Source organism: Hemiscyllium ocellatum, chromosome 5 (genome assembly GCF_020745735.1).
Source record: "Hemiscyllium ocellatum isolate sHemOce1 chromosome 5, sHemOce1.pat.X.cur, whole genome shotgun sequence".
Lineage (NCBI taxonomy): Eukaryota > Metazoa > Chordata > Chondrichthyes > Orectolobiformes > Hemiscylliidae > Hemiscyllium > Hemiscyllium ocellatum.
In genome coordinates, this window is record NC_083405.1 from 21,741,283 (window position 1) to 21,750,355 (window position 9,073).

Sequence of the window (9,073 nt, forward strand, 5' to 3'; positions counted from 1 at the left end):
GTCTTTGTGATATACTGTACACTGTAGGTGTTAACATATTAGGCACCACTCAAACCAGATCTTACTGGCAGTGGTGTTTGACCCAAATAAAAAAGACATGAGTTTAGTGCTTCTCCAAAATAAAAAAGTATTGCTGCTTTCTTCAATGAAAAGGAAGGAAAGTGAATCTATTTTCTAAATAACACTGAATATACTTGATTGTAGATAATGTAATGACCTACATTACATTTTCTTGTGCGCAATTTTTATTTTTGTTTTTAACAAAGTATCACAAAAACTGGATTCATTCCAACTGGAAAAATAGGTAAATAAACACAATTGTATAAAACAAATCCATCAAAAACTGTAACATTAATGTAATACATAATACTTTATCCCAAAATATTGGACTTTTTTTTATTTTATTGCCAAAGTGCGATGAATTGTTTTCATCTGCTTAGGTCCAGTGACTCATTTTAACTTGTAAAATAGTAAACTTGAATAATTTCAGTGAGTACGCTGTTTGACAGCTAGGTTTCATGCCAATAGCAAGTTAATAAGCTCTGATTTGGAAAACTATTTATTACTGGCCCCTTAGTAAGTATGTGACCAAAGTTCAGGTACTGATCTAATAATCTTATGACAATTGGAAAAAAGGGCCTGTGTGTTTTTAAAGTGCATTTTCTTTTGTCATAAAGTCTTTGAGAATGTGACTAAAATCTTTGAAAGTTTAGGAAGTGTAGAGGCTTCAGATGTGGGTACTGTTAATCATTGTAAGGTACTGCATTCAGAGATGTAGTGAAAGGATTACAGAAGTCTCTCCTTGGTAAAAGCCAAGCAAGGGTTAAATGTTCATTTCACTCCAGCTACCTCACACTATGCGCCAGCTGTTCAGGACTGAATTTCTTGCCAAAATTGTTGCAGTAGACATCCATTTTTCCATGTGAATCCCATAATTTGGCAGAGTTTAAATCCTGTTTTTTTTTGGAAGTGTTCTTTTGTAATCTAAATATTTTCAATACAATCTGATACAATACTTAAAGTGTATAGGTCTGTTAAATTCACATAGCTGCAAGTTTTGTTCTATTATTTACTAATACTTTCTGTGCTATTATTATCAGTCACCTGTATTCACTCAGGTATCGACTTCTCAGTTGAGCTTTCTGTTTTAAAGAGAGGTGGAAACTGGCATGGGCAGTTGCTTTAATCCTGTCCTTTGATGCAAACCCTAAACACACAAAGCTTAAAATGCTCTGAGTGAGTTGGACAAAGGTAACCTTTGCAAAATGGATGAATCATGTGGTAAAGCTCTAACCAAGTTGCTGTCAACTTGTTAAGGGCTAGTTTAGAATTCCTTTAATCCACAGGTTCAGAAGGAATCTCAGTTGGGACAGGGAGGTAGAGATGGTGACACATGGGCTGGATGGCAGAACCGCAGAAATAGGCAGTATGGAAGAGATAAGGTGCTTATTCATAAGTAACTACTGGAATTATCTATAATATCTCTTCAGTCTGACAGTGGCATTTTGGATTGAGGAGGGTTCAGATTTGGGGATTATAAAGATCCTTTTGTAAGCAGGGCTCACAGGTTCATGAAAGGTAGCTTCATTAAAATTCCAAACTCCAAAGAAAAGGAAAGAAGGACATGAAAGAAAACGAGATTAAGCTAAGCTGAGATAGGATGAACTGACAATGAGAAACCGCATATACAGGAGGGGAATGGGGTACTTGAGTGAGGAATGATGAAAAGAAATGCAACAGAAGTTAGACCTTAAACAGATGGCCCATTGCCATGTAGAAGAGTTTACCTGGACTTATCAGAGTATAATCAATGCAGAATCGAATCTTATCGAGACTGATAGCTGCTCACCCAAGTCCTGCCATTAATGGCTATCCAACAGTTCACAAGACCGATCGCCATAACATTCCTTTTGATGTAATAGCCTCTGCACTTGCCTGCAACTGACTTCTTCTGAAGTTCAGGAGCACAGATTGATGATATCTCACAGGTGACAATAGATAGTTACTCTTCTTAAGTAGACAGGGAAATGATTAGGTTAGATTCCCTACAGTGTGGAAACAGGCCCTTCAGTCCAACCAGTCCACACTGACCCTCTGAAGAGTAACCCAGCCAGACCCATTTCCCTCTGACTAATACTATAGGCAATTTAGCATGGCCAATTCACCTAGCCTGCACATCTTTTGGATTGTGGGAGGAAACTGGAGCACCCAAAGGAAACCCACGCAAACACAGGGAGAATGTGCAAACTCCACACATACAGTCACCCAAGGCTCGAATCAAAACTGGGACCCTGGTGCTGTAAGGCAGCAATGCTAACCACTGAGCCACCATGCCGCCCCTGTATTCATTCCAGGTGGATATTGCTCCAGAGAAAGGGAGGTGAAATTTGCCTCTATCGCCCAATGGAAGCTACCGCGGTGTCTCCATGTGTGGCACACACAAATATCACAGCGCTTCATGAAGCTATTGGAGATCTATGGATGGCTTTGAGTGGACAAAGTTATCCCATGAGGAACTGGCTGTTAGCTCATTAATTACCCTATCATGGAGGCTGTGAGAGACAGCAACTAATGCCAACTGAACACAAGGGCCACTATCAAACATCAGTTGGATGGTAGCCTTCAGAACAGCACCCCAAAGATCTCATGCATTTTGGTAGTTCATCACCACATGATCCTCCAGAGAGGTGTGAGCCTCAAAGAAGAAAAGGAGCAGACACGGTGCAGCTCTTCTAAGGAGGAAGAATGGCAGGAGAAGGGGGCCAAGGTAGAGGCTGAAGGTGAACTGAAGCATGTCCCCATGTTTTACACTAACGTCACTATGACGTAGGGATATTGGGTGTGAGCAATATTCAGTACACAGGATACTTGGTCAGGAGACTTTCCCTCATCTGAAGGCTCACATCAGTTCAGAACAGAAGTCAGCATGCTTCAGGTGGCACAAACACTGCAAAGTTCCAAATCCTTCACGTGACGCACTGTGTCCCAGAACATTCCTTACTAATCCTTTCCATTCACCTGTTGTTCATGATAATGAAATGGCATAACAGAACTCTCACTTCACAACAACATGCCATTGCTGAATTACAGTTTGATATCAGTTTAAACAGAAATTGCCAAATAATTGAGAAAGTGAATCATCAGTACAGTGAAACATTGTAAATGATGTCAGTGCAGCAAATCACTAGACAATGACCATCTCAGTAAAGAGAAAATCTAACAATAATCCCTTCATCTTCAATGATATTACCATCACTTAATCACTCTATTATCAACATCCTGGGGGTGACAATTGACTAGAAGCTGAATGGAATAAATATTATAGCTATGACAGCAGGTCAGAAGCTAGGATTTCTGGGGCAAGTTCTCCACCTCTGTCTTCCCCTGTTTGTCCACTCTCTACAAAGCACAGACCAGGGATATGATGGAATACTCTCCATTTATTTGATGAGTGCAGCTCTAACAACAGTCAAAAAACTGAACACTATTGATGAACAAGTAGCTGTAATATTGAAACACTAACCACCAGCTTCAGCATTCATTACCTCCTTCACTCATGCAAGATAGTAGCAGTGTGTACTACTATTTACACTGCTGTAACTCACCAAGGTTTCTGAGACTTTATCTCCAAACCTGCAACCTGTATCACCTAAAACAACAAGGACAGCAGATGTTTCAAAAATTCCCTTTTAAATCATGCTCCGGCCCGGAACAATATTACTGATCCTTCATTAGTGCTCAGTCAAAATCCTAAAACTGTCTTCCTAACAGTATGGTATGAGTCCCTATACACAGAGAGCTGCAGTGTTTCACAAAGGTTGTTCACCATCACCTACATCAAAATAGTGTGCAGGCATATGGTCACAAAGTAGGAGACGGGCACCAGGTAATCGAACTGGCACGGGCACCATGGGCTGAGTAGCCTCCTTCTGTGTTTAACAACCATGTGATTCTGGAACTTTCCAGATTAATCAGGGATAAGCAATAAATGCTGGCCCAGCCAGTGGTGTCCACATCCCACGAACACACTTTTAAAAAATCTGTGCTTAAAATAATGAAACAATGGCCAATATATTGACAACTTATCGCACACAGGGAAGACTGCAATGCAACTCATGAATCTGGAAATGCCAAAAAAATGTCTATGTTTAACTCCCATTTCTCCTTTGCCAAAATTCCAGTGGCTGTCCACTCTGTCCACATCCAGAGTTAGCTGTTAAAAATGTATTTTTTATCAGAGGAATTCTAGCTGCTGAGCTTGCCCTCATGGTGTCCCTGATATTGTTCTTTGGCCTCCAAGACGAAGCAAGATTTTTTCGAGCAATGATTATCTTCATTCCCATTTGTAGCCTTCATTCACACAACATTGGTCAATCGTCACTATATCCTACTATCCAATAGTCCTCAGGGCATGATCTAAGCATATGGCTCCTCAATTCTACTCTGTACACATCTTCCCTATGGTTAAAAGATCTTTATATTCCCTCAGAGTCCTCCCCCCTTTCACATTATCATGACTGCTGACCAGTATAGCTAGATCTAATTAGCAAGTTTGTGGGTGACACAAAGGTTGAGAGAGCTGTGGATAGTGAGGACAATGGCCAAAGGATACAGCAGGATATAGATTGGCTGGAGATTTGGGTAGAGAAATGGAAGATGGAATTTAATCTGGACAATAGCAGCTGATGCATTTTGGAAGGTTGAATGCAGGAGGGAAGTATACAGTATATGACAGAACCCTTAGAAGTATTAATTTACAGAGGAATCTAGGTATACAGGACCACAGTTCCCTAAAAGTGGTAGCACAAATGGATAAGACGGTCAAGGGGGCATATGGCATGATTGCCTTCATTGGTCAGGTCATAGAGTTCAAAAATTGGCAAGTCATGTTGCAGCTGTATAGAAATTCAGTTAGACCATATTTCAAATATTGTGCACAGTTCTTTGATTCATAGAATCCCTACAGTGTAGAAACAGGCCCTTCGGCCCAACAAGTCCACATCAAAAGTTTGCATGGATGTTTCCAGGGTTGGAGGATTTGAGCTATAGGAAGAGGTTGAACAGGCTGGGGCTGTTTTCCCTGGAGTGTTGGAGGCTGAGGGGTTACCTTATAGAGGTTTATAAAATCATTAGGGGCAATGGATAGGATAAATAGACAAGGTATTTTCCCTGGTGTGGGGGAATTCCAGAACTAGAGGGCGTAGGTTTAGGGTGAGAGGGGAAAGATATGAAAGAGAACTAAGGGGCAACTTTTTCACGCAGAGGTTGGTATGTGTATGGAATGAGCTGCCAGAGGAAGTGATGGAGGCTGGTACAATTGCAACATTGAAAAGGCGTCAGGATGGATATATGAATAGAATGGGTTTGGAGGGATATGGACCAGGTGCTGGCAGGTGGGACTAAATTCGGTTGGGATATGTGGGGTCGGCATGGGTAAGTTGGACTGAAGGGTCTGTTTCTGTGCTGTACATTTCTATAGCTCATTGACTCTATGACCCTCCGAAGAGTAACTCACCCAGATCCATTCCCCTACCCTATCCTATTATCATATCTTTACCCCTAACTGATGGACCTAACCTACACATCCCTGAACACTATGGGCAATTTACCATGGCGAATTCACCTAACCTGCGCACCTTTGGATTGTGGGAGGAAACCGGAGCACCCAGAGGAAACCCACGCAGACACAGGGAGGATATACAAACTCCGCACAGACAGTCGCTCGAGGCTGGAATCAAAATCCGGGTCCCTGGCGCTGTGAGGCAGCAGTGCTAACCACTGAGCCATCATGCCACCCCCAAACTATCAGAAGGTTGTGGAGGCTTTAAATAGAGTAGAGAAATTTTTTACAAGGATATTGCTTGATTTGGAAGGTATTAGTTATGAGGAGAGATTGGACAAACTTGGATTGTTTTCACTTGAAGGTTGGAGGCTGCAGGACACCCTGATAGAAGTTTACAAATTTGAGAGGTACTGACAAAATGGATAGTCAGTGTCTTTTTCCCAGGGTAGAAATGTCAACAACTAAATGGTGTGGGTTTTAAGTCAAAGGAGATAAGCTTAAAGGAGATGTGAGAGGAAAGTGTTTTACACAGAGGGTGTATGGAATGTTTTCCAGAGGAGGTATTAGGATAGATATAATAGCAATGTTAAAGAAACATTTTGCCAAATAAATGAATAGGCAGGGAATAGAGGAACACAGGCTGTGTAGAGGCAAAAGGTTTTTAGTTAAGAAAGGTATTGTATCAGTGCAGGCTTGGTGGGTTGAGGGGCCTTTTGCTATGATGTACTGTTGTTTACTCTTTGTTCAGGTCTGCAGTCAGACAAGTAAACAGCAATAGAACTTTATTAAATATGTTATACAGTACATTAGAATGACTGAGGAGTCAAGTCTGAGACCTTCTCAAGTACAGGTTCCATCTTGTTCTGAAATTGTTGTACTATTACTGATGACATAGTCCAAAATGCACAGTAATCACAAAATCACAGTATCCCATGGTTGGAATGAGGTCAGTCAGGTGGACTTCATAGCATGTGAGTTCCCTGATTGGGGCTTTTAACCTGGTTGATTCAGGGAGCCCTGGCTGACAGATATAACCAGGAATGTCAGCATTTCTGTTCACTCTCGGAGCTAGCTCTGAGCTAGTTGAGTCAGTGTCATGTACTATGCATGTGTAAATAAAGGGTGATTGTTGGTGGCCTTCATGGAGTTAATTCAGCCATTATACAGAGTCATGCTAATAGATCAGTGCAGCATTTTCTGCACTGGATAAAGCTCATCCTTACATTGGTGACACAAATCTACATTTATGGATAATGTGGAGAACTGGAAGATATTGAACTGTTTGAACACTTCTGAGTTAAAAAGTATTTTTTTCACCAGGGGCTTGATGGGGACCCATGTGGTTTCCTGTAAATGAGACCAACAGTTTAATGTGGGTTGTGATTCGCCTGCTGATTACAGAAAATCAAATTACTTTGGAAGAACAGCCAAGCAAAGCATTCAGGAAATAAGATGTGGCCTTAATTGTGGAAAATCTGGCTTTGGAAGAAACTATCAGTTGCCAGTGTTGAAGGTTGCATGGCAACCCTTTCTGGACCTGTTTTTTCTTTTCGGTTTCAAGAACTTGGATGGGAGGGTGTCTAAGAAGAAGGAAAAGATTTCCAAAGTCTTTGTTACAGCTTGATTTCCATCTGAAACAAAGTTGTTAGTCGATCTTCTAAATCCTTCTACATCTGTCAACAATGTGATTTTCTCAACAAGAAGCCTATTTGACAACAAAGAGCCATCGAATGTTATCTTTTGCTTATCAGACCATTGCTCACAAGGATGTTATTTTCTTTTGCTCATTTTAAAATATAATCTTCACAGAGTCAATGGTTTGGAACTTAAGCTTTTTTGGCCAAATCTGAATTGCATTAATACTTTCAGAGGGTGCTTGCCACAAGTTCTCACACCATGTCTTATCAAATTCACCTCATTACTGCTCCTGTGGTGTTCTCTTACTTCTGAATTCTGCCTCATCTTCCCACATGCCTTTCCCAGAACAAATTGCCACTCACAGGATATCCACTCAAACATACCATCTGCCATGCCATCTTGATAATGCCACAGTGAAACCAGATCGGCACTGGCATTCCAAAGCTGTCCTAGTCAGTTAATGATAGAGTTGGAAAATGGTGGACAGGGGGAATATGCCATTGCAATTCTCTGACAGAGACGTGGAGATCCTGGTTGATGGTGTTGTCCAGGGCGGAACTGGATACGACAGATGCTGGAAATTAGAGTGGTGCTGGAAAAGCACAGCAAGTCAGGCAGCATTCGAGGAGCAGGAAGATCAATGTTTCAAGCAAAAGCCTTTTATCAGATAAGGTGTTGTCCAGGGGATAGATGCCCTCTTTCTGCCAACCTGGTCTGAGGTGACCACTTAAGTCAGTGCTGTCTGCAAGGAAGGAAGGATTTGGGGGTGTTCCTGACATCATGTTCTCACCCCTAAACAGTGATGTTACTCAGTGAATGAACCTCTCTACTCTGCCAGGAGAAATGCTATACTCTTCTCTCTGCTACCTCACTGTCATTCTATCACTGCAGCTAACCCCCACCAAAGGTCATGCTGCACCACTCTCACTATTACCTGCAGCATCCTTCCTCATTCATTCATTCTTCCCCTTCAGATTCCCTCATCATTAATCCTGTATGGCCTCTGTGCTATCTCCTCAGTCCTTCGTAACATATTGCATCTTCCTCGCACATACAGCAGCACCAGCAGCCATGCCACCTATTCGATTCTTGCTCATTTCTCATCTTTCACTCAGTACAGGAGAAGGAGGCTGTAACAGAGCAGAGGAAGCCTGATAATTTGGGGCCATGCCTGAGGTCATGTTCTCACACCCAAACAAGGAGCGAATCTTGTCACTCACAGGAGAGGACTGGAAAACATCCATACCCTGCCAAGTACGTATGTATGACTCTTAATTCCATTGCTAACAGTAACTTCACTGTCATTCACAATAATTGCACACCACCTCTAACCATTGGCTGCAACACTTTTTTTGTCTCCTGTCTTGGAGCTTCCACAAGCAATCCCATGATTTCTACAGACAAATGGCAGGCTACAGAAGTTCCACCCTGCTGGAACTCTGAGAATGAGTGTACTGAGTCCTGACAGAAGCAAGGGCAAAGCTGCATCTTATAAGTCCCACCAGCTCAGATAACGATATTGGTGGGAATTGTTAAAGTGTAAGAAATGTATTGACTGGACCAGCAGAGAGACAAAAAATGACAGGTAAATCGATTATCAGTGCTAAGTGACAGGTTAGAGTGTAAGGCCCAAATAATAGTTTGATATAAATATACATGGAGAGTAAACAAAAAATTACATGAGGTGCAGCCACAAATTCAAATTGATGACCATGATGTAGTAGCCAATACTGAGACATGACTGCAGGAAGGACTAAATAAATCTGGTTATAAAATTTGCAGCTTAGATAGGGAAAATGGCAAAGAAGTGGAGTACCTTTACTGATTAGAAACATAGTTACTCTAATGGTGAGGGAGCATATAAAGAGGGAA